At 42.3% G+C, this 24,770-nt stretch overlaps 1 long non-coding RNA gene and 1 pseudogene across 1 annotated transcript; both read left to right on the top strand.

The window, feature by feature from the left end:
- Positions 1-7,317: 7,317 nt before the first annotated feature.
- LOC131275727 (5S ribosomal RNA) lies at positions 7,318-7,436 on the top strand (annotated as a pseudogene).
- Positions 7,437-13,573: 6,137 nt separating this feature from the next.
- Positions 13,574-22,692, top strand: LOC131275580 (uncharacterized). The gene is made up of 3 exons (XR_009183005.2): positions 13,574-13,961; positions 17,725-17,849; positions 20,253-22,692. It is a non-coding gene; the product is annotated as an uncharacterized lncRNA (long non-coding RNA).
- Positions 22,693-24,770: the final 2,078 nt, after the last annotated feature.

Below are 24,770 nucleotides of genomic sequence, written 5' to 3'. Positions count from 1 at the left end.
ACCAAGAAAAGAGACATCTACTTAAAACACCTGTTCTTTATCTATTTATGATGTTTGCTGTCCTTTTGTCCTTTCACTAGGTTTTATTTTTATATTTTGGCTGATATTTGTAGAAAATACAAAATTACTATAGATCTAACTAATTTAACCAAGAAAGTTTCCATTGTACCATTTATACTACATTTTTCTGGCTTTCCTATGATTTGTGTTAATCTGTGACTTTTCCGACCACATTACTCTAATATTTTAATTAACTGTAAATCCTTGTAAGAAATGTTGTCCTTCCTTGCTTTCCTACTATGGGTGTCCTGTTACCGAGATGAGAATCAGCTCAGTTCTCACCCCCTCATAGAAACCACTCTTGGCCACCAGTGTTTGTAGTGGGATATATTTTCTCTGTATTGAAAGATACAGCTTTCCACTTCTCATACAATGCTTTATACTTGGTTCTTTTTTTTTTTTTTTTTTTTTCAAATATAGCCTTTTTGGGAGATCAGACCCTCACTTATCTTTATTTTTGAAAGCCCACAACCCACAGCTCAGTAATTCACACATGTAGGTATTCAATACACATGCACTGGTTGTTTGACTGTTCTGTTTGTTCATTTTCCTTGGTTGCATTACTGTGGAAGGGTTCTGGATAGGGAATCAGAAAACCTATTTCCAGTCCTGGCACAGATGGAAATTAGCTCTGGCACCTTGACTAAGTCACTAAAAAAATTGAAATATATTCCTACGTCGATAAAATTATAATAATTCTCTTGTAGGAATTTGTAATGAATGAATTGTGTATATGAAAGTATTGTGTATATTTAAAGTATCATGCTCCCTCTACTGTTATTAATTGCAACAAGAAAACTCATAAGAAGTCCTGTGTGTAATTCTGTTACAACATATAATCATTTGCTATTCTACAAAAATTCTAGGTCTTGATGCTTCAGGTGGTAGTAAAGACATGCAGGTATCCCGGGAGGGCTGAGAGGATTCTGCGTACCTGGGCACCCAGACCAGAGCTGGACAGAGGGCATGCCCTGCTCCACCTCCTCAAATTGGATTTTTTGCTTTGGGCTCTTAACTGAGTGGACTGTAAGAAAGAGCTTATTTCTGCCGTATGAAATAAAATTGATTTTTTTAAATTGCCAGATGCAGAATCTGTTTATCACGTTGTTTTACTGTGACCTAGAAAGACAAATAACTAAGAAAATGGAGAAAATTTTATTATAAACCCTACAAATTCTACCTTCAGCCCACTAATATTTACTTCCCCTTAACACTCTCAGCTACAAGTTGTCACCAATTTTGCTATATTTTTTGCATTTATAATTTATAACCTGTCTACCTCCAAATTTGATTTTAAATGGCTTACAATAAAAGACCAGATACATAGGACTACTCAAATGGAAATGAAAACTCAAAGCACAGAGCTGATTAAAGGAGTTTGTCAGCAAGTCAATCTTTTGTTCTGAATTCTTTACCTCTGCCACCGACTTACTTTTTTTGTATTTTACTCAACAACTAACTTTTAAAATATGATTAATTTATCTTTCATGAATGTTTAACAATTTTGTCAGAACAAAATGTTTAAATATTGATTGCTTAATATTCTGACTGATTTGTCATTTTTTCCATATAAAGAGTTTTTTTAAAACTCTTTTAAAATTTTCAAATGAATAGTTGCAAGTAGACAACAACTCCCATATATCTACTAGCTATATATTCATCTTGATTCTATCTGTCCATCTATCATATAAAATGATTTTATTCTGAACAATTTGCAAACAAATTGCAGTCATGATAACCCAATATTCCTAAAAATTCCCTTGTATTTCTTAAAATAAAGTAGTTCTCTAGAAAAAAGGGGTGACATTGGGATAACACAACCATCTAATCCACAGACCACATTGATTTTTCACCAATCTGCCTACAATGTCTTCTATTCAAAATGATTCAACCTACAAAAAAATCAGTGCATTTAATACCATGTCTCTTCTTTTCCTCATTCTTTGTCTTTAATCAGTTTGACACTTTTGCAAAATGCAAACTGTTACTTTGTGGTATGTTTTTCAATTTCAGTTTGCCTCATGTTCTTCATGAGTAAATTTAGGAGCTGTACTTTTGGCAAGATATCACAAATGTGATGCTATACTTTTCCTTTTTTTTCCTTTGAAGATTTATTTATTTATTTTAACTCTTTGCCCTCCTCCCTCCCTGCTGGTTTTGCTGTCTGTGTTGTCTTCTCATTTTCTCTCCTCTAGGATTCACTGGAATTCGACCCTGAGACCTCTGATAGGGAGAGAGGTTCCCTGTCATTTGTGCCACCTCAGTTCCTGGTTTCTGCTGCACTTCACCTTGACCTTCCCCTTGACTCTCTTTTGATGTGTCATCATCTTCCTGCATGATTTACTTGCATGGGGCACTGGCTCACCAGGAGTGCACTCACACGGGCACTACTTGCCATGTGGGCACACTTTCTCTTCTTTTTCACCAGGAGGCCCTAGGGATTGAACCCAGGTCATCCCATATGGTAGGCGGAAGCTCTTTCACTTGAGCCACATGCACTTCCTGATGCTGTATGTTTCTTAGGACATTGTATCATATGGCACATTATCAATCGTGTTCAGAAGCTGGCTTGTAAATACTTGCAGGAGCTAATTCAGCACATTTCTTCCCAACTGTGTATTCACTGATATTATATTGATGTCTTGAAATCTGGCATGGTGGGCATGCTTACACCACAAAAATGACAAATGCTACAAATCTGGATTTCTTTTTTTTGAGAACAGGTTTAACTATGAACCACTGATTATGATGTCCCATTTTTGGTGCTACCAACATAACCTCTTGGCTAAGATATTTTCTGCTAGATTTCTCTATTACGAAGTTACTATTCTCCTCTTCTGTATTAGGAAGTTACTATTCTCCTCTTCTGACGATATGGGGTGATATATTGAGATTAGTAAGTGTCCTGTTCCTCATCAAAATTTTACCCACTATTTTTAGCTTCCTTAGCTACTAAAAGTCTGTGCTGAATCAAATGATGGTGACCTAATTCCATCTTCCTTCTACACTTATTAGGTGGCATTCTATAATAAGGAAAACTTACTCTTCTCCAATTCATTCATTCATTCATTTATATAAGCGTGGTTTCATAGATTTCTATTATACAAAATTGTTCATCTTGTATTTTTGTCCTGCCACTGTCTTGGAGTCAGCATTTCTCCAAGGAACGCTGTTTGTTTAAGGGACAATGGTGTTTTCAGTGATATGAAAGAACAAAGACTTGGGTACTTGGTTTGTTCATTGCCACTAGGCTGTTACTGTTTCTATACCTCCTACAAGTCAGAGGTAGGAAATACATTATACATGTACACACACACAGATACACATACACACATTTTATTTATTTCAATATCTAAAAATATTAAAACCATGAGTTTATGCAAAATTGCCTCTAACTCAAATACAGCACTAAGAGGTTCATTCTATCCTTCCTCTTTGCCATTTTTCTTTTTTTTTACTTTTTTATTTTTGTTTTTATTTTTATTGAAGTATATCATTCGTACATGAACACACATAAACAATACGTGTATAGTAAGAATTGCGAAATTACAAAATAAACATATATAACATCACACAGGGGTCTCATATTTCACCCCTCCACCAACTCTCTGCATTGCTGTGAAACATTTGTTACAAACTATGCAAGATCCATCATCAAAATATTACTACCAACTATATTCCTAATCTTACACTTGGTGTATTTTCCCTCAAACCATACTATATTTTTAAAATATATTTCTGTTACAGATATTGTGAACTTGCAAAATAATTATTTTTTCTAATGCTCTTCTCAGACAGGTAGAAATCTGGTTCATGTGAACCTCCGTATTTTTCTTTTTGTTCACAAAATTCCCAAGCATATGCTTCACTGGCATTTCCTGAGCCCACAACCCTACCTAGCTACCAGCATACTCAACCGCATTCTTGCTCAGCTCCTAACTATGCCAAACACATCCATACATATATGGAAAGAGCACGTCAGCCAATATGAAACTTTAAGATTCATTCTATCCCTCATGAAATTAAGATTATAAAGAAATGTGGCTGAGTTCACAGGGCATTAAAACTCTCATTCTTCACTGCTTCAGGGATCTGACCATAATGAATAAAGAGAAGGTCACTAGCCAGAAGGGAAATGAAATTTCGCATTTTAAATTTGGAAAAATAACTTATAACTCTTGAAAGAGGCAGGGCTGTTGGTAATCTGACTTCGGGTAAATTTAGTAAGCCCTGTTTGCCTTGCTTTTTCTCTTATCCTGTTAGAACTTGGGACTTACTTATATGCTGAGGTATGCATGCAAAAAAATTCAGAGTGAAATAAACATAAAATAGATTCCAAATTCATTTACCCAGAAAGTGGCAGGGCCAAAGCTGGAACTCCCAAGGTACCTGTAAGCAGCCAAAACATTAAGAAAGAAAGAGAGAGGTCTATTCATATAAGAATAATAGACAAAGAGGACTTCAAATAATGGTTTGAATGGCAGGACCACACCACAATGGCTCTGCTTATTATATACCAATGCAATGAATATAAGACTCTCACTAAACAGAAGGGTCATTCCTTTTCCCTTGGGGAGAAGTGAGGAAAAGAAGAGAGTGACCCAAAATTTTCATATAAAACTAAGAAAGTCACAAAAATCCAATTGTCAATGGACCAAGACAGACAACCAATGTGAGACAATGAATACTCTTTTTTCCACTACCATTATATTACATGAAAAATTATATTGTAAAGAGAATATAAATTAAGGGATTTTCATGATGACTTTTTCTAATTGAACATGCAAATAGAACCATGACATCCACAATGGCCACAACCATAAACTACCTCAAATTCATCAACATGGCTCTTGCACATAGGTATTTTTTCTCACAGAATACATAAGTGACAAAGCAAAGTAACCGCTAACATGGGCTCACTCACGAGAATATTATTGTCTCAGAGCCCGGAAATGTCCATAATTGAATTTCTTTGTCATAGAAAAATTCTATATCACTGCCTATTGAAGATCTCCATGATCTAAGCCTTTGATGTTAAATTAAGAAATGTGTGTACTGTGTTAAACTTCAAAAAATGTCTATTTGAAATTAAATGCACATTGTTTAAGGGAATGTGTTTTAAATTTAAAGAAATTCAAGTTAAGCGAATGTGAAAGTATATTGCCATCCTGACTCTTAAGTTTGTTGTTTGATTTTTATAATTTGCTGACTCTTAAGTTGTTAGAAAACTTATTTATATAAAATAATCTTATTTTACACTCTTTCCATTCAACTAAATTATTTTAATTGAATTTCTATCTTCATTTTTTTAACAAACCAATTTTAATGAAACTCTTAAATAGAATCCATTCAAAGTATACACTCAGTGGTATTTGGTGTAATCGCATAGTTGTGAATTCATTACTTCAATCATTTTTAGAGCATTTTCCTTATTACAATAATGATAAAAATTTAAAAAAACAGCCAACCAAAAAAACCTCGTCTCCTCTCAATCTCTCTGTGCTTCCAATACCATACACAGCTGCTAATCTGTTTCCAGCTCTCTAGTTTATTTGAATTTATATTTTACAAAAACAGTATTATTTTGATGCCCCGTCCCACCTGCCTGAGCCCGGGTCCCGGGCCGGTGCCTTCCCCACCGGGTCCAGCCCAACACCAGCACCCACCACCCGGGCCCACTCGGGCCCGAGCACCTTGCTCTCCCAGGCGGACACCCGCTGGTCCACTGCCCGCGAGGCCTCTGGCCCGTGCCCCTCTGGCCCCAACAGCAGGCAGGAGCCTCCTTCCCCCGGGGGGGGGGGGGGCGGGAGGGGGACAGCAGGGCCCGTGGGCCGGGATCTGTGCTCGGGGCACCAGGGCACACGAGGGCAGGGCGAGCAGAGGCGCTGGTCCTGGCAGCCCGGCTCAGCGTCCAGTTGGGCTGGGAGACCGAGGCCCAGCGGTGCAGGGTGTCACTGGCGGCGGGCAGGTGTGCGGAGGCCGGGTCTCGCTAGCGGGAGACCTGAAGGAAGCGGCCTCCCGAGGGGATCTCCCCCACGGGGCGCGCGGCGCGGGTTGCAAGGGTCCCTCCCGCCGGCGGCAAGCGCCCAGGCGCCTTCTGGAAGGTCTGGCCGAGCCGGCGGCCGTGTCGCCCTCGTCTCCCGCCAGGCGCATCTGCAGGAGCTGGGCGAGCTCCACCGTCAGCAGGCGCTGGGGACAGCGAGGCCTAGGCCGGCTGAGGCCGGGACGCCTGGAGGGGCTCGGGGTGGCAGGGCAGCGGGCCGGGGCCCCAGCTCTGCGACCCAGGGCCTCTGCGAGGGGAGGCCCGTGCCGGCAGCCCGGCAGGGCCCAGGCGCAGGTGCGCCGGGACCGAGGCCACGCCCACCGCCGCGGCCCGGGGGCGCTTCCGCTGCGTGCGCCTCGGGGCCTCCCGCTGCGGCTGGGCAGCCCCCGGTGCCAGGTGCAAGGGCCTCTGCTCTGGCCCCAGCTGCGCAGGCCTGCGGACAGCCTGGCCCCGATCCGGCCACCTTCCGCTCTCCGCCTGGCCCCGCGGTCGGCGTTTGCAGCCAGCGCGGCCGCCCGCATCCGACGCCGGCTCGTGGCCGACGCTCCAAGGGAGAGCGGCCGCTCCCGCGCAGGGCGCGGCGGTGTGGCGTCAAGGCAGGGCGGCGTGCGGGGCGACCCCCGCCCTCCGGGTGGGCGTGGCTCCTGAGGGCGGCCCCGCCGGTCGAGGGCAGAGCCCGGCGGGGCCGGGAACACAAGGTCTGGACGCGGGGACCCGCTGCGACGGCCCAGGGCGCAGGGCCCGAGCTCCGGTGGGAAGGCGTTCGGGGTGCGGGCGTGTGTGAGTGGGGGTGGGGGGCCCGCAGGCCGGGCCCTGGTTGGCCTCGCCTCCTGGGCGCGACGGTACCGGCTCTGGGTTGCCGGCTGGGCGTGGTGGCAGGTGCTTGGCCCGGGCGCGGGGTGGTGAGGCCGGGCCGGTGGGCGGGCAGGCAGGCGGCGCCTGCGCTCGCGCCTGAGGCGGTCGCTGCGGGAGAGTCGGGGGCCGGCCGGGCTGGCAACGGGGGTGCGCGTGGCGGTCGGGGGTCTGCAGGGCGCCGTCCGCGGACTGAGCCGTCTGTGGCGCGGGGACCGCGCCGTGGGCCCGAGGGCGGGGCCGGGGCCGGTGGCGTGAGGGCAGGCGAGCGGCGGGGGTCCCGGGAGCCAGTGGCGTGCGGGGGAGGTGGGGCCCGAGGCCAGAGCGGCGGGCGGGTGGAGCCGGCTCTTGGGGCAGCCGGCGTCGACGGCCATAGCACCCTGAACGCGCCCCATCTCCTCTGATCTCGAAAGCTAAGCAGGGTCGGGCCTGGTTAGTGCTTGGATGGGAGACCTCCTGGGAATACCGGGTGCTGTAGGCTTTTGCCACGCGCCGCCCCTCTCCACCTCTCACTCGCGCTCCTTTTGCCCGCCCCGAGCCCGTCTCCCTGCAGCCCTCAGGGCCAGGTATGCAGGCCCCGGGCCCCTGGCCCCCCACCCCAACCCGCGCGCGCCCTTCCCTGGCGGCGCAGCCACGCAGGCAGCCTCGCAGGCAGCCACGCAGGCAGCGGCCACCCAGTCCTTTTTTGGAGCTCGCAGCCCCGCACCAACCCACACCTGGCTGGGGCACGCAGGGGCCCGCGCCCACTGAGCCTGGGCCCAACAGCCCAGGCCCGCTAGACTTGTCGTAGTCCGGCGAGCCCTGCCTCTGGCCCGTGCCCTGGAACCGTGCACACAGGGCCTGCCCCTTCTCGCCTTTCCCTGCCTTGCCTGGCACCACGCCGATGGGCCCCATGCCACAGACTTCCTGTGGCCCCCTGAGCCCAGGCGACAGGCCCCACCCAACCAGCCGCCCACGCCCTGTGGCCTCTCAGGCAGCGGGGAAGCGGGCGGCGCTCTCCCTCGGCCAGTGCGGTCTGTACCCCTGTGCCGACCAATGGGACACGATCCGGAGCCCACGAAGCAGACACACAGGCGCACGCACGCACGGACACTAGCACACGTGCCCAGGGCCCATCGCTTCTCCCGCACGGGGCTGGCGGCATTCAGAGCCCAAGGCGCCTGAACACACCGCCGGGGGAGGCGGAGGCCGCCAGGGGGCCACCTGGCTGAGCCCGGGACCCACCTGGCTGAGCCCGGGTCCCACCTGGCTGAGCCCGGGTCCCGGGCCGGTGCCTTCCGCGCCTGGTCCAGCCGAACACCAGCACCCGCCACCCGGGCCCACTCGGGCCAGATCTCCCTGCCCTGCACGGCGGACACCCGCCGGTCCGCTGCCCGCGAGGCCTCTGGCCCGTGCCCCTCTGGCCCCAGCAGCAGCCCGGGGCCTCGCCCGTGGGCCGGGATCTGTGCTCGGTCCACGAGGGCACACGAGGGCTCAGCGAGCAGAGGCGCTGGTCCTGGCAGCCCGGCTCCGCGGCCAGTTGGGCTCGCGGCTGGGAGACTGAGGCCCAGCGTTCCAGGGTGTCACTGGCGGCGGGCAGGTGTGCGGAGGCCGGGTCTCGCTAGCGGGAGACCTGAAGGAAACCGCATCCCTAGGGAGATACTTGCTAATTAAATCCAACAACACATTAAAAAGAATTATTCATCATGACAAAGTGGACTTTATACAAGGCATCCAAGTTTGGTTCAACACAAGAAACTCAGTCAGCATAATACACTACATTAATAAACCAGAGAAGAGAAATCACGTGATCTTATCAATTGACACAGAAAAGACGTTTGATAAAATGCACCATCTTTTCTTGATAAAAGTACTACAAAAATCGGGATAAAAGGAAACTTTCTAAACATGGTAAAGGCCATATATTTTCTTCAATGGTGAAAGACTGAAAGCTTTCCTGCAGAGACCAGGAACAAGACAAGGATGTCCACTGTCACCACTCTTATTCAATTTAGTGCTAGAGGTTCTAGCTAGACCAATCAGCCAACAACAAGAAATAAATGGCATCAAGATCTCTATGTGGAGATGATATGCTCCTATACCTAGAAAGTCCTGAAAAACCTGTAACAAAGCTGCTAGAACTAATAAACAATTTCAGCAGAGGGGCAGGATGCAAGATTAATATGCAAAAATCCATAGTGTTTCTATACACTAGTAATGTGCAATCAGAGAAGGAAGTCAGGAAAAAAATTCCATTTACAATAGTGACCAAGGAATCAAATATTTAGGTTAAGTTTTTAACCAAGGATATAAAGCACTTATATCTAGGAGACTACAATGCCTTGGTAAAAACAGACAAATAAACAAAACTTAAAATAATAAATTGAAGAACATTCCATGCTCATGGATTGGAAGAATAAATATTATTAAGATGTCATTTCTACCCGAATTGATACACAGATCAGTGCAATCCCAAAAAATTGTTTAAAGAAACAGAAAATACAATTATCAAATTTATTTGGAAGAGTTAGGGGCCCCAAATTACCAGAAACATCTTAAAAATGAAGAGCAAAGTTGGAGGACTCTCACTTCTGAACTATAAATTTATTACATAGCTAAAGTGGTAAAAAAAAAAAATTAGCATGGTACTGGTATAAAGATAGACACATAGACCAATGGAACAGAACTGATAGTTTAGAAACAGACCATCATATCTATGCCAAGTGGTGTTTGAAAGGCTGTCAAACCCACCCAGCCAGGGCAGAACAATTTATTCAATAAATGGTGCTGGGAGAACTGGATATCCATATCCAAAAGTAAAAAAGAGGACCCTTATCTCACACTTTATACAAAAAATTAACTCAAAAGCTCCTAGAAGTAAATGTAGGGAAACATCTTCAAGAACTGGTGGTAGGTGGTGGATTCTTAAACCTTGCCCCAAAAGCATGAGCAATGAAAGAAAACATGGATAAGTGGACCTCCTCAAACAAAAATACTTCTGTGATTCTAAGGACTTCATCAAGAAAGTAAAAAGGCAGCCCATTCAATGGAAGTATTTGGAAACCACATATCTAATAAGGGTTTGATTTCCATTCATATAAAGAGATTATACAACTCAACAATAAAAGAGCAAGCAATCCAATTTTTAAAATGGGCAAAAGACTTAAAAAGACATTTCTCCAAAGAGAAAATACAAATTGCCAAAAAAGCACATGAAAAAATGTTCAATATTCCTAGCTATCAGGGAAACACACATCAAAACAGCAATGAAATAACACCTCACCCTGCACAGAATGACCATTATTTAAAAAACAGAAAACAGTAAGTGCTGGAGAGCATGTGGAGAAATAGGAATACTCCTTCACTGTTGGTGGCATTGTAATATGGTGCAGCCTCTGTGGAACACAGTTTACTGGTTCCTCAGGAAGCTAAATATAGAACTGCCGAATGATCTAGCATTTCCTCTACTAGGAATATTTCCAGAAGAACTGAAAACTGTGACACAGACACCGATGTCCATAGCAGCTTTATTCACAATTGCCCAAAGTGGTAACAACACAAGTGCCCATCAATGAAAGAATGGATAAACTAAAGTTTATTCCTAATTATATACATATGATAGAATACTATGCTGCTATAAGAATAAATGAAATTGGGACAGAAGTGATAACATGGATGTACCCTGAGAACATTATGCTAAGTGAAATAAGCCAGGCACAAAAGGACAAATATTGCATGGTCTCACTAACATGAACTAAATACGAAGAATAATCACATGGAGTTAAAACCTAGAGTGTAGGTTATTAGGAGATAAGAGGAAGCCTGAGAAGGTATACTGATGCTTAATATATGTAGAAGGTTTTGTTTTAATTAACTTGACTGTAAAAATGTGGAAATGGATGAAGTTGATGGTAACACATTACTGTGAGTAGAACTAATGAAGGTGTTTTTTAAGTGGGAATGTGGCTGAAAAGCATAGTCTAGGGATGTAAATGTCAATTGAAAGAAACCTAGAGAATAGTCTAGGGACTGAATGACATAGTGAACCCAGAGGTGGATGAGAATTGTGGTTAATAGTCCAAATGCAAGAATGTCCTCCTGTGAACTAGAACAAGTGTACATCACTATTGCAAGGAGGTGAGAATGTGGAGAAGCTTGGGAAAAGTACAATTAGTGTAACCTATGGACTATAGTTAACAGCAATACTGTAAAACTCTTGTGTCATGCCAAAGATGTACTGTGTTAATAATAGGAGAGATGGAAAAAGTATGCCAAATGTGTGCTATGGATCATAGTTAGTCTTAATAGTCTGATAATATCTCAAAATCTGTAACAAATGTTCCACAACAATGTAGTGTATTGGGGGAGGGGTGTTGTATGGGAATTCCACACATGTGCATGATTGTTTTATAAGTTCAAAACTTCCTTAAAAAAACATATTTTGAAAAAATCAGTTATAGGTATGGTCCATGCTGGAGCAAACTTCCTTTCCTTTTGTGGATAGACCTGTGAAACCTGGAAAACAACATATTTGCTTCCAACGCACAATGATGGGACTAGTCTTAGGACAGATGTTTGCATTGCAGAAGGAAGAAATTAGAAGGAAAACAGCAAGTCTGAAACATATCAGGGAAAGCTCCATTAGATCCCAAAGTCTGCGTGTCATCTGTGGGTTGATGCTGTGTCCTCCACGCCTGCTGGAGGCAGCCTGTCATTCCAGGCACTGGGGCAGATCCACACTCTCCGCCCAGCGGAGGCCCCGGCTCTCAGAGCACGGAGGGGGAATGGGATATAATCCTCAATGCTTTTATTTAGAGATTTTGTTACATATGAAATTTTATTGTACTTCTAGTTTTAGCTTCTTACTAGGAAAAAAACACAACAACACATTTTTAAGACAAGAAGAAGATTAAAGAATCTATAACCTACTTCCTCATTTTTCAGTGAGGATCAATTAGCTATCCTACACCTAACTGATAGGACTTTCAGAAAGAGGGAACAAAGAGAATGGGTGTTAGGTGATTACAAGAGAAATAATACACTTTCCCAATATGTTTCTGCTCAGATTGCAAAGGTTTACGTAATTTCACACGAAGTATCTGAAACTTATTTATGAAACTTTGGAACAAATGAATGAAAAAACTTGGAAATAGAGAGATAGAAAATAAGTTTACTACAAAATTATGAGAGCAGCCATCCAAGTGGTTGGTACTAAGGCAAAGAGCCTGTCTGCATTATTAACTCTGCATATTTTTCTGGAAACAGAATTTCCAGATCTTTGTTGCCATAGATTTAGAGTTTAAATTGACATTATAAATTTACATAATCTGGCAAATGATGGCTAAAAAATAAAGATTTTAAATGAATGAAAACCTGGGCATCTTGATGATTCTGATAATATAAGGCAATACCATGATCTTACAAAATTCAACAGACTATTTAAAGAGACACACATTTTAAAAGTAAAATTCAAAAAAAAATAAAAAACATGTCAAGCAAAAAAGTGATTTTTCAAGTGCATTTTTGAAGACACTCATTAACTGCTAATAAATATCATTCACAACAAATTTTAAAGGGCAGAAGTTAAAAAAAAAAACACAATTAGCCAGATGTGTTTTGAACCTAATGATTTCACTTATAAACAATACAATTAGTATCTGAATATATTAAGTAGGTACATGAATGCTTCATGCTGGTTACTAAATTGCTTTGTTTGTCAAATGGATATATTACTTTACGCAGAAATAAATTTATAAAACTCAAATTAGGAAACCGTGTAAAATAATTTCAAAGACTTATTACTCAGAGTAAAAGTATGAGACTAATTAAAACTATATTCAAATGCTTTCCAAGACCTAAATGAAAGGAATAATTTCCTTGGAAAATAGAGTTTCAAAAAATCGATTACAGCACAGAGGCAAGAGTTTTAGGAAGAGAGATGAAGAGAGAAACACATAGCCAGAGTATCATAGATTAATTCAATACAATTTCCTATTCCTGATAAACACAAATCTCTAAACTAAAAGGGCTTAGTCTAGGTCCAGCATAGTGGACTTCAAAATGTATTAAGTTACAACTACAGGCCATGCCATTTCTGTGGAGGAGAAATGTCCCCATATATACACCACATGTATAATATAGATACATATGTCTTTATATGTAATGATGTGTGTATATATGTGTGCATGATATAAATATCTATTACATATATATATACACACATATGTAATGGTATGATCATGAGTTGAGTACTGAATTAGAGCGAAGGAATGAATATTTGTCCTGAAAAACAGATCAAGAAAAATGGAGGATCTATGGATTTTTAAGTCACTGAGAACTGTCTTAACGCAGCAGAGTGGGTAGAAGGAGAAAAACCTGTATTCCTCTTGCTAATTCTTAAATTGAGTCAAGGAAGAGTGATAAAGAAGTATACCTGCTGTCATCAGTAAACAGGAGGGCTGCAACTGGTTCACACTAGTTAAGGAGACACAGATTTTAGCACCTCTTCCTAACCTGGCATTCAGGGACATCATAGTAATGCTTGAAATTGACCTTGGAAGAAGTATTTTTTAGATAGAGCTTGGCAGAAACTATAAATGAAGTCTTGATTATTTACTTATTTTTTTTTCTACCACACAGGCATTTAAACATTCATCAGCATACCACTTACTAACAAATTTCCATGGATTCACTAATGAACAGGGATTTCTTCAAGAGCCTCAGTGAAGCGTATTGTGCTATATCAAGGTGGTTTGGCTGGTGTATTTCCTAGACACCCTGTCCCTGGATGGTTCTAGATTTAAACTCAGCCCAAAGATGAACGTGCACGCTATCTGGAAGGCTGATGTGATGCATGCAGACTTCACCCCTAGAAGCCACTGTGCTCAGAGCAGCTGAAGGCCACCCCTGAGGTGCCCTTGGGTGGACTTATCCTCATCGTCCCCCACTTCACACCTGGCTCCCCTTCTGACGCCCGGGTCAGCTGGCCAGCAGGAGCCTCAGATGCAGGGATGGTAGCGCCGTGGAGGTAGGAGGTTCCTGTGGACAAGCTCCCTCTTTGCACTTCCATCTTTGGTACTGGGTGTGTATGGCCCCTCTGATTTTTCTATAAGCTTCCCTGGTCCACCTGCACCATCACTTAGAACTGGCTCGTAGCTTTGTCTGATCCTTTCACTCCTCCCTCCAGAAACTTTCTTCTCCACCTCCTCCTTAACATTTGTGTGTGATCTGATTCCTGTAATCAATCTTGGCAACTGCAGAGGTTGTGCTCCCAGACTGAACTCTGACTAATTCAGAAACAGCATCAGGGAACAAAGATGCTCACATCACTTCTAGGTCCTGAAATACACGGAATAGGAGATTGAGAACAATTTTGTAGCAGTAATTGTTGTAAATAGGCATGCAAAGATGGATGCATTTAATTATGATAGTCACATAAAGGGCAGCATTTCTCTCCAGGGATGTGGTCCCCGGCACTTTCCTCAGCAATTGCAGAACTTCCCAGCGCACCCAGGCCCTGATGCTAAAAGCACAAACACGTGGTAGCCTCAGTGAATCAGATTGCATATCAGGTTAGTTAGACTCACAAGCCACTGGTGTGCAACAAAGCAGTAGACATGTGTTACGCTTCACCTGTCCCTGGCAGAGGCTGCGGTAGTGCTCAAACCTTTCTAAGGACAGGAATCACCTGGACACTCACGGAACCATCCAGGAGCCTTCTCTAAGCCTGTCCAATCAGAACCTCCAGGGAAGGAGCCCAAACACCTGTGCTACAGGTTCATTTTGACAATAGGAAGTCCTCAGAAATTTGAGTATAGATGGTTAAGTCACAAGGTTACGCGATTTTGTAAAATTTACAAAAGGAAGCTATTTTATCCACTACCAGTAAGACGCCTGCCTCTTCCCCACGTTCATCTCAGCACGCGTGGTCCTGCCCTTCTAGCTAGGTGACCTGGAGGGCCGCAGGCACTTTTACCATTGAACTGAGGGCAGGTTCACTTGCTGAATTATTTCATTTGACTTTGTAGAATATCTTCCCTTACTTCGGAGTCACTTTCCTGTACAGTTGAGTCATTCCCAGTCCTCTTGGCATTAGAAGAGCTTTTAGGAACACAAGCGCATGGCTCGCGGCTTGCCGGGCCACAGGACAAAGGCCGCCCGCTGGCTGCACAATGGGGCTGAAGGTTCCAGGTCACTGAGGCTGGAAGTCCAAGGCCAGGGGCTGGCCAGGCCACACCCTCCCCAGGCAGTGCCCTCCCTGCAGTGCCAGGCCCGCGCCCTCCCCAGGCTTTTGCCCACTTCTCCGGCGTCTGCTCTGCCTGTGCTCGCTGACTTCTCGCTCCTCCCTGGAGCTTCTCTGTATCTGAATTTATCCCGCCCCTAAAATTCTCCAGGAATCTGGAGTAAGGGGTCCCATATTCCGTCGGGCAACCCCTTAACTAAAGGTAGCGCCTTCAGGAGGTCCTCCATGCACCTGGGTCCTGCCTGGCACGTGGATTGAGGCTGAGGACAAGTGCCCTGGGGGCTTCCTGACTCAGCCTCCTGCACCTGCCACCGGCGGATTCACGCGGGAGCGGAGGAGCCGCTGCTCAGATGCCCAGGACGCGGGCAGGTCAGTCAAGCACGGGAGAAAGGGCCGACGCCTGCGTGGACACAGGAAGAAAACGTTTATGTTCTTTCACTTACCAGCCAAACCCTAAATAGTACATGTGTATCCAACAATTAACTAAACAGAAAATTCAGATAAAAGGAGCATTATGGAAAAAGTATAAAGATGAGTTTTAAAAAAACAATGGAAACATGGCAATATTTTGGTATAAATTTTAACCAAAATAACAGATCATACGAGTTCAGTAACACATTAAGAGAAAGAGATGAGCTTTGCCTGGTGAATAAACTCTTGATGTTTGATAAACCAATAAATTAAGAGGATTAGAGCATACGAACCCACTGGAAATATTTTCAATCTCCTGATCATATGAAACGAAACACTGACATTGAGCAAGATAACCTAAAACTAAAATAGGCCAGTGCAGTGAGGACACTGACAACAAACTAGGTATTCAATATCACTTAAAAAATACTTCAGATAGCAAGCACACAAGATAATTGAAGTATTCTAAAATCTTACAGCTTATATTCAAAGCACACTTTAGAGCATCCCCCCAGTTTTACAATCCAGTAAATGTAATTCATATTCCCTGTAAGTTATGAAGAACAAAAAACAGTGCTAAGCATTTATTGATAAATAACACATTTCAGACAACAATGTTGGAGGCAAGAATTATCTTTTATTTTTTCTACAAAAGATATCATAATAGTTTTGGCAAAGAGTATGCAGATGAAAATCCAGGCAAATATATATGTTAGAGGTGTTGTCAGGCAATTAATTAATTTTTCCCCAGATTTGTGATGATTTTTAATATTGCTAAATTCTGTAATTTATTATAATCTCCCCTCTCATAAATAAGTATAGACTGTAAATAATTGTGCACTCATAAATGTATTCATTTTATTTTAAATAGTCATCTGTACTTCTATTAACTATAAGTCCCTAAATTTGGATTTACCTTTGCTTATAGTAGATAGTCAATGAATATTTGAATATATACCTAATTTCCTACAAGGGATATTTTCCTTCTTAGATACCAATGAACTGCTCTCAGCTTGTGCCTGAGACTTGGGGTAAAAGAATGGGAGAGAAATTGATGGGCATAATTTCCTTCACCATGCTTTACTGGTGGGAGCAACCTTGGTTATCTTTTTATTTTTGAGATTTTAATACATTAACAACTAGCTCTTTCCATGTTGACTTTATAAAATGAGCTTTTTTTAAAACAATAATTTCTCATTAAAAGAAGAGGTCAAGGAGTGGATGTGGCTCAAGTGGTTGAGCTCCTGCTCCTCACATGGGAGGTCCTAGGTGCAGTTCCTGATGCCTCCTAGAAACAAACAACAGCAACAACAACAAAACAACAAGCAAACAAATGGGAAAACCAGCTCAGGGGAGCCGATGTGGCTCAGTGGTTGAGTGCTGGCTTCCCACTTATGATGTCCCAGTTTCAATCCTTGGCCCTGGTACCTCAGAAAAAAAAAAAAAAAAAAAAAAAAAAAGATAGAGAAGGACTATATATACTTTTCCAGAACGTCAAAGAGCTTAAGAAAAATGTGTAGATTACCTAACATAGTAGGAAATTAATACCTGATAGTAAACCTACCTTATGGGTCTTTATTTTTGATAACTTAAAAAATGTTTCTTGAAAAATAACTTACATACTGTAAAGCACACGTATCTTAAGTACAAAACTTGAGGAAGTTACACAGGCACACACACAACTGCCAAGGTCAGGAGACCCAACCTCCACAAGGCCTTCCCTGGCTTCCCAGTCCGTTTTCACAGGAATTGCTCACCCCCAGAGGTTGTTGCTCTTCTAACTTCTATGATAAATAAGTTTTGAGTGTGACCCCAAATTAGCCCTTTGCTGCATTTTCTTTCCCTCCGGCAGGTCTACACGTTCTCTGAGGGACATATTAGCACAACTGTTTCACTAGTTTTCCAGAACCCCAATAACTAATACTTGTGTTAAATTATTAATGACACATTTTCCATTCATATCAGTTAATTAATAGTTGGTTAAAAACACCAAAAATAAAAAATAAAAAAACCCAACTTGTATAATTAAACAGGATGCTTCTCTCTGGCTCATGTCTGTGTGTGACTGGCTTGTTTGTGTGTAGTGTACCTGAATGCAAGTACTGGTACACAGATATTCTAATTTTCTCTATTTCAGAGGCCTACTGAAAGGAGAAAGAAGAAATATATTTATTGGCCTGATTTATTTCTTCTCTACAACCCTCTACTAGAATAGTTATAACAGATTCCTTCAGATTGGTCCAGGAAGACTTTCTTGAAATGGTAAGTTATCGGCATAATGGTGTATTAGTCAGACAAAGGGATGCTGCTGCAAAATATCAGAAATCAGCTGGCTTTTATGAAGGGTATTTATTTGGGGTAGAAGCTTACAGTTACCAGGCCATAAAGCATAAGTTACTTCCCTTACCAAAGTCTGTCGCCAAGTGTTGGAGCAAGATGGCTGCTGACGTCTGTGAGGGTTCAGGCTTCCTGGGTTCCACGCTTTCTGGAGCTTGTTTCTCTCCAGGCTCAGCTGCCCTGCTTGCTCCACAAGGCCAGCTGTTGACTATCAGATACCGGCTCTATCTCTCTCCCCGTGGCTCGATTCTCTCTGGGCTCAGCTGTTCTGCTCCTCTGTGTGCTTACTTCCCGGGCTCCAATATGAAAACTCCAACCTCCCTTCTCTGCGGTGCAGTTTCTCTGTGAGTTCCCATCCACTGAGGGGGCGGGGACTCAACATCTACTGAAGTGGCCCAATCAAAGGCTTAGTCATTATTTCATCAAGTAAAGTAAAACCTCCAAATCCAACACACCCTAATATATCTATACACCCAGAAGATGAGAACAGTTTACAAACACAATCCAATATTTATTTTTGGAATTCACCAGTAATATCAAACTGCTACAAATGGGAAGAGTGAGAGAGGCAGGGGTGGGTAGAAGAGTGGTAAACACTCAAATCTAAGGAGAGAAAATATGCAGCATATGCAGCATGCATGTAATGGAATTAACAAATCATATTAAAGATTAAGTAAACTAAGCATGTATTTGGGTACATGTGGAAGCTGGGGAATGGGAGGCAAGTGGAGAATAACAAAGACAAAGAGAATCAAGAAAGGTTATAAAGGGCAAATAGATAAACTTAGCCAGTAGGAGTCAGATTGAGGGTGAGGCACGATTTCTGTGGAAAACAAGCAGATAATGGAGGTCTTTCACTTGATGAAAAAGACAGACCTTAGGATTTGACCCATACTTACTTCGTCAGAACTTTTAATTTGTGGTGCTTTAGCCAAATATTTAATATTGTCTCCTGTGGCAAAAAACTCCCTCTTTTTTTTTGTTTTTTATTTTTAGCTTATGTCAAGTAACACTGTCAAAATCCTTTATTTTTGTTAGGTACAGCATAGCGCCATCCTTGGATTTTTGCCTTTCCCTGAAAAATGTGCATTACTAAATGCTGCCTTAGGGGCCTAGTATCTGAGTGCAATCGGCAGTAGGCAGTCCAAGGTCTCCCCTCGTTTTCTCACTGACAACAGGTTTTGCAGTTACTTTGAGTCTGTAAATAAGTTTTAGGAGGAGGCTAGTTAAATGTAGATACTTCTAATTTAACAAATTGCAGTATTTAATCTATCTTTTTAAACCGAAAGTCTCCTATATTCCAGAAAGGGAGTCTCCCTTTTTTGGGGTCACTTTCTGCAGTCGGGGTCCAACTTTAACCCGAGGGACAGCACTGTGGTTAAGCTTAATTCATAACTCAGACTCTAACTGAATAAATTGCTAATTCTGTTACTTGGGCAAATTACTTTACTTCTTCAATAGCCTCATTTGTAAAACAGAGATAATAGTACCACCTCTTTCAAGAACTGATATGACTATTAACTGAGGTAATTCATGCGACACTGCAGACAATTTAGCTTTTAGGTCACTTCTGTCACTTGCCCTTTGTACATTTAGTGTGAACATTCCTCCTGTTTTGTTTCCTGAAGTTTTCTTACCATTTCCCAGTATGAACCATAGATTTTAAGATTACTTAAAACCCATTGCAAGAATCCAGCCTCCTGTAAATGTAGATATACCCATCCTCCATCCTGCAAGCGAAGCTCGTATATTCATGCTCTGCTGTGAATTCTGCATTCACGCTGGCTTGCTACACTTATTTTCTTTAGCTTTCTTGGCACACAGAAAACTACAATAGCATGTTTCAGCTCAGAGATCTATGACTTCCTTCATGTCAATTTGAAAAAATTTGCACCAGTGCTGCTGAGGCTACTGCTCAGATGATTCACTAAAATGGCTAGTTTGTCACAGTTAACTTCAGGCAGCCTTAGAACCACAGGAATACTGGCAAAATTTCAGCTTCACTCTTCAGATATTTAGACCTTGGGCAGACATATTAGCCACAATGTTTATGGAGTGTGCCTGGATGGAAAGAAGCAACTGGAGTCATTAGCTAGACCCCTGGGAAGGGCCCACGAGGGCTCCAGAAATGTAATACATCAACGCGCTTCTTCAATTATGCAAATACACTTTTTGTAGAGTCCATGGGCATTCAGATTTTGAAGAAGCAGATTTTTTTGAGAGCAAGGATTACTTTATTTGCTTGTTAATAAATGTATTTACACAAATTGTACTCCTACATAGTTACATAGTATTCTTTGTCATGCTTACTCCTTCCCATACCCACAGCCTCCCATGACAAGCTTCCAACATCTTCTGCGTATCTGGTGGAAAAAGGCAAAGGACAGAACTGTCAGCCACTTGTACCTTGAAGCCCTTCAACAACTCCCCACTCCGATGAGAGGGGCTGTGTCCTTCGAGAGTTCACCAGGGCCTGCAGGACTGCAGCTGGCCGCCTCCTTCTCGAGCTGCAGCCATGACGTTTCCTTCATTTCCTTCTTTATTTTCAGGTTTATTTTTATTTTTTTTTATTTTTACACTTTTTAAGTTAAAGTTAATAGATCACAAAGAATGTTACATTAAAAAACATAAAACACATAAGAAGTTCCCATATACTCCTTTCCCCACCCCTACCCCATCATTTTTGTAAATTGTATTTTTTGGAAGATATACATCACACACAGAACAATGTTACATTAAAAAATGTAACAGGTTCCCGTATATCCCCCCACCCCCTCACCGTACTCCTCCCACACCAACCAACCTCCCCCATCATTGCGGCACAGTCATCGCACTCGGTCAACACATTTTGGAGCACTGCTGCACCGCATAGATAATAGTTCACCCTGTAGTTCACACTCTCCCCCAGTACATTCAGTGGGTTAAGGCAGGATATGTAAAGTCCAGCACCTGACCCTGCAAAATCATTTAGGACAACTCGAAGTCCCAAAAATGCCCCCTCATCACATCTCTTCCCTCTCCCGGCCCTTAGCACCTACTGTGGCCACTTTTTCCTCCTCAATGCTATAATTTCTTCTATTACTAGTCACAATAGTTTTATAGTAGAATATCAGTAAGTCCGCTCTAACCCATATATATTTTTAAAACATTTTTAAATACTTTATTTTTTTAGAATTAAAAAAATCTTCCCTCCTTCCATGAATCCTCTGCTCAGGTTTTCTGCTGGGTCAGAACCAACCCTACCTCCCTAACCAGATGAACACCTCACCTAGTTAACTGCTGAAAACATAGAGCTATCAGCTTTTTAGTTTTTTTTTTCTTAGATTCTCCCATTGGACAAGCTACTCCTTTCCTTTGGCATACGTATTTCAATCTGCAGTTATTTACGTGCACATTTATTTGCTTACTGCCTTCCCTCTTAGACCATCAGTTCTGTGACAACGGGCACAGCGATTTGTCCCGGCTCAGCTCCTGCTCCTGCTCCTGGCACTGCACCCGCCTGGGGCACAGATGTCGGGTTGGGTCAGTGCTGGCACTGAGCCCAGGGCTCCAGGAGCCAGGGCAGTTTATCTCAAGGAACCAGGAAGGAGGGATGGCAACGAATTCAAGATCTAGAAACCTCCTGCCTTCTGAAGTATGTTTTGGGAAGTAGGATGCAGGGTCACCTGTCTGCCAAAATGACCCATTAGGGATGTGGTTTTGTGAGCTAAGATTAAGAGCTGAATTTAAATGTGCTTTCAGGGAGGAGTTCACACTGATACTAAAATTCTCAGGAGGTTTCCAGCGAATGGAAGTGGCAAGCATTTAAGATCCCCTAATATCTGATCAGGTGAAAAAAATGGATGCGCACTTCTAGTTTGAATAAATGACTGGTGTTTCCAGGGTCTGCTCGCGTGTCCCCCTCCTGAAGCTTTGGGATTCACTGTGGTGGTAGGTGAAGAGGCTTGTGGTGGCCACAGGCAGTTCCTTTCAGTAGCAGCTGGTATAACCGTAGTGAACTGTTGGCTGATGACAGTGCTCAGGACACCATGGGGTCCTGACCTGGGGTGAGAGTGGAATGTGACATGGTCTTTTCAACGGACTTCTCCAAATATAGGTCTATGTTAGGGAACAGACGTGTTGACTCTATTTGGTCCATTGGCTACTTTATTTACGAATTCTTTACAAATGTATGATCTAAACAACTTCTTTGAATTCCAATGATACAGATATTATTTAATTATTTGGATTCATATTCTCACATTTATTCACATAAGGCTATTAAAAATTTGAATACAGGGTACCTGAGGATATACTGGTGGTGGTTTTGTTACTTTTTCTTCCATTTTTTGGCTTATCATTTTCTAAAACTATAAACAATGATAACTACACTACAAACTTTTATTTTGTCATGGGCAATCGTAGGTAATTTACAGGGACACTTCATTTTATTTAATCCAGTCCATGGCTTTCGATGTATTATTAGCAGAGAATAGGTCTCTTAGGAGTATTTTTGAAATAAATAAACATGAAGATTAGCATTCTAATTCTAGGTCTGCTAGGTGTGCTCACTCTCTTTCACAACTAGTATCATCTTAAAAAACTATGCAACCATGAAAAAGTTATTTTCATCTTCAAAAGGAAGGAAGTAGCTTTTATTCTTTCCTTTTAAATCTACATTTCTAGCAGTAGGTAATCCAGTAATTTTTAAAGGTAGATAAATCTGTTTTTGTGTAATCTTAGTTTTTGGAAAAGTAAATCCTGATATTAGTAAATCTATTTCAGAAAACTTGTGTTTTTATCCTCTTTTTGGCCCCTTGGAATTAGGCTGCTACATTATTTTTCATTTCATTCCTACTGCTTCCAATGCTAACATAGTGAAGTCACTTGGTAATCATCCTCTCAGTGAATCAGGATTTGAAGAACTAAATCCATCTCCATGTTCTCTTCAGGTGCTGCAAATATCTGAAGACTGCTTTCTTACGCCCTCATCTTCTCTCCGTAAATACCACCTCCCATAGTTTAAATACACCCATTTACTTAATCATCCCTATTTTAAGCGAGATTTAGTAGAATGGTCATGGGAAAAAACAGTTTAGTTTAACTTGGAAACTTACTTTATAAACTAGAGCAAGTTATTAACAGTTCTCAAAGTCTTGAGAGTGTTGTGAGCTATAAAGTTCTATGAACACGTCAACAATATTGCATACCTGACATCAGGTAATGAGTTTACTCCTACCACAGTCTTATTAATTGGTAATTGTTATCGGGTTTATTTTGATTTTGCTAATTCTCCAAATCCATCACTCTAAATGTACCCATGTCTTTATTTATTCTGTTTAAAATGTGGTGCTGAGACCTGGACCTCATGCTCTAGGAATCTCTGTCCATGGTAGAATGCTGTGGGTTTCTGTGAGCTTTACATCTTTATGAAGGCTAAGTCAATAGACATTGTCTATGGTTGTTCCCAGACCTATCAGCCCAGAAATCAAAAAAGAAATTGAGACTATTCTGACATGAAATATAGTTCTAACTAGATAAAAGAATCCCACTGATAGTTTCCTTTTGTAATCAATCACAATTTACTCTTATTTTACCTTTTTCTCCTCAGATTACACTGCAACAATATCAAGTTTACCAGTCTCTAATTATTGGTACCATGTATACCCAATTCAAAAAAAATGGTGGGCCACTTTTATATGGCTGCAGTCTTCTTTGAACAATTCTTATACCTCTAACAATTTTTATTATTGCCTGGATATGGTTGACCTAAAAACTGAATTAATTTAAGGATGAAGTGCTCTTTCATTACTTGGGACTTCAGTTCCCTCATTCGTATTTTCCCCACGTTTTTACTACACTTAAAACATTAAGTCAGCATTATGTAAAATTGATTTTGTTGGTACTTCCTCTCTATGAATTTTAGATTTATGTAGCTAGCATCACAATCAGCATCCAGGAAAAGTTCCATCATCACAAAAACCTCTAATACTCTATTCCCTTAAAATCACACATTTGTCCAATCCCCACCCTGGTAGTCATAGTCTATAGTTAAATTCTGTATTTGTCCTCAATCCAGAATCTGTTTGTTTCTTTTTCCAGAATCCTCAAATAGTTTCTCTAAATTACCTGGAAACAGAACTCCTCTTGAAGTCTATAGTTGAATTCCATATTTTCCCTCAATCCAGAATCTGTTCTTTTTCCCCCAGAATCCTCAAATAGTTTCTCTAACTTACCTGGAAACAGAACTCTTCTTTAATTTGAATATTTTCTCTTAAAAAAATGATTCAGGAGAAAAACTAGAATAGACTCTTTATATAAATGAAGGTACTCTGTTCCTGAGAGTAGACTTTGATAGGAGGAGAGAATAAAGTAATATTTAGAGAAACCGAGAGAGTATGTGGGCAAAACAGTAAATCAGGGATCTCAACAAGAGACAAATTTGGCTAGTATTTTTTTTTTTTAATTAATTTTTTTTATTGACTTTGTAATAATGTTACATTAAAAATATATATGTGAGGTCCCATTCATCCCCACCCCCCCACCCCCCCTCTCCCCCCCCAACAACACTCGTTTCCATCATCATGACACATCCATTGGATTTGGTAAGTACATCTTTGGGCACCTCTGCACCTTATAGTCAATGGTCCACGTCATGGCCCCCACTCTCCTCCATTCCATCCAGTGGGCCCTATGAGGATTTACAATGTCCGGTGATTACCTCTGAGGCACCATCCAGGGCAGCTCCATGTCCCAAAGACGCCTCCATCTCTCATCTCCTCCTGCCCTTCCCCATACCCATCGTCCACCATGTCCACTTTTCCCAATTCCATGCCACCTTTTCTATGTGGACATTGGATTGGTTGT

Source organism: Dasypus novemcinctus, chromosome 23 (genome assembly GCF_030445035.2).
Source record: "Dasypus novemcinctus isolate mDasNov1 chromosome 23, mDasNov1.1.hap2, whole genome shotgun sequence".
Lineage (NCBI taxonomy): Eukaryota > Metazoa > Chordata > Mammalia > Cingulata > Dasypodidae > Dasypus > Dasypus novemcinctus.
The sequence above is the reverse complement of the archived record's forward strand: the minus strand, read 5'-3'. Positions and strand labels throughout refer to the sequence as shown.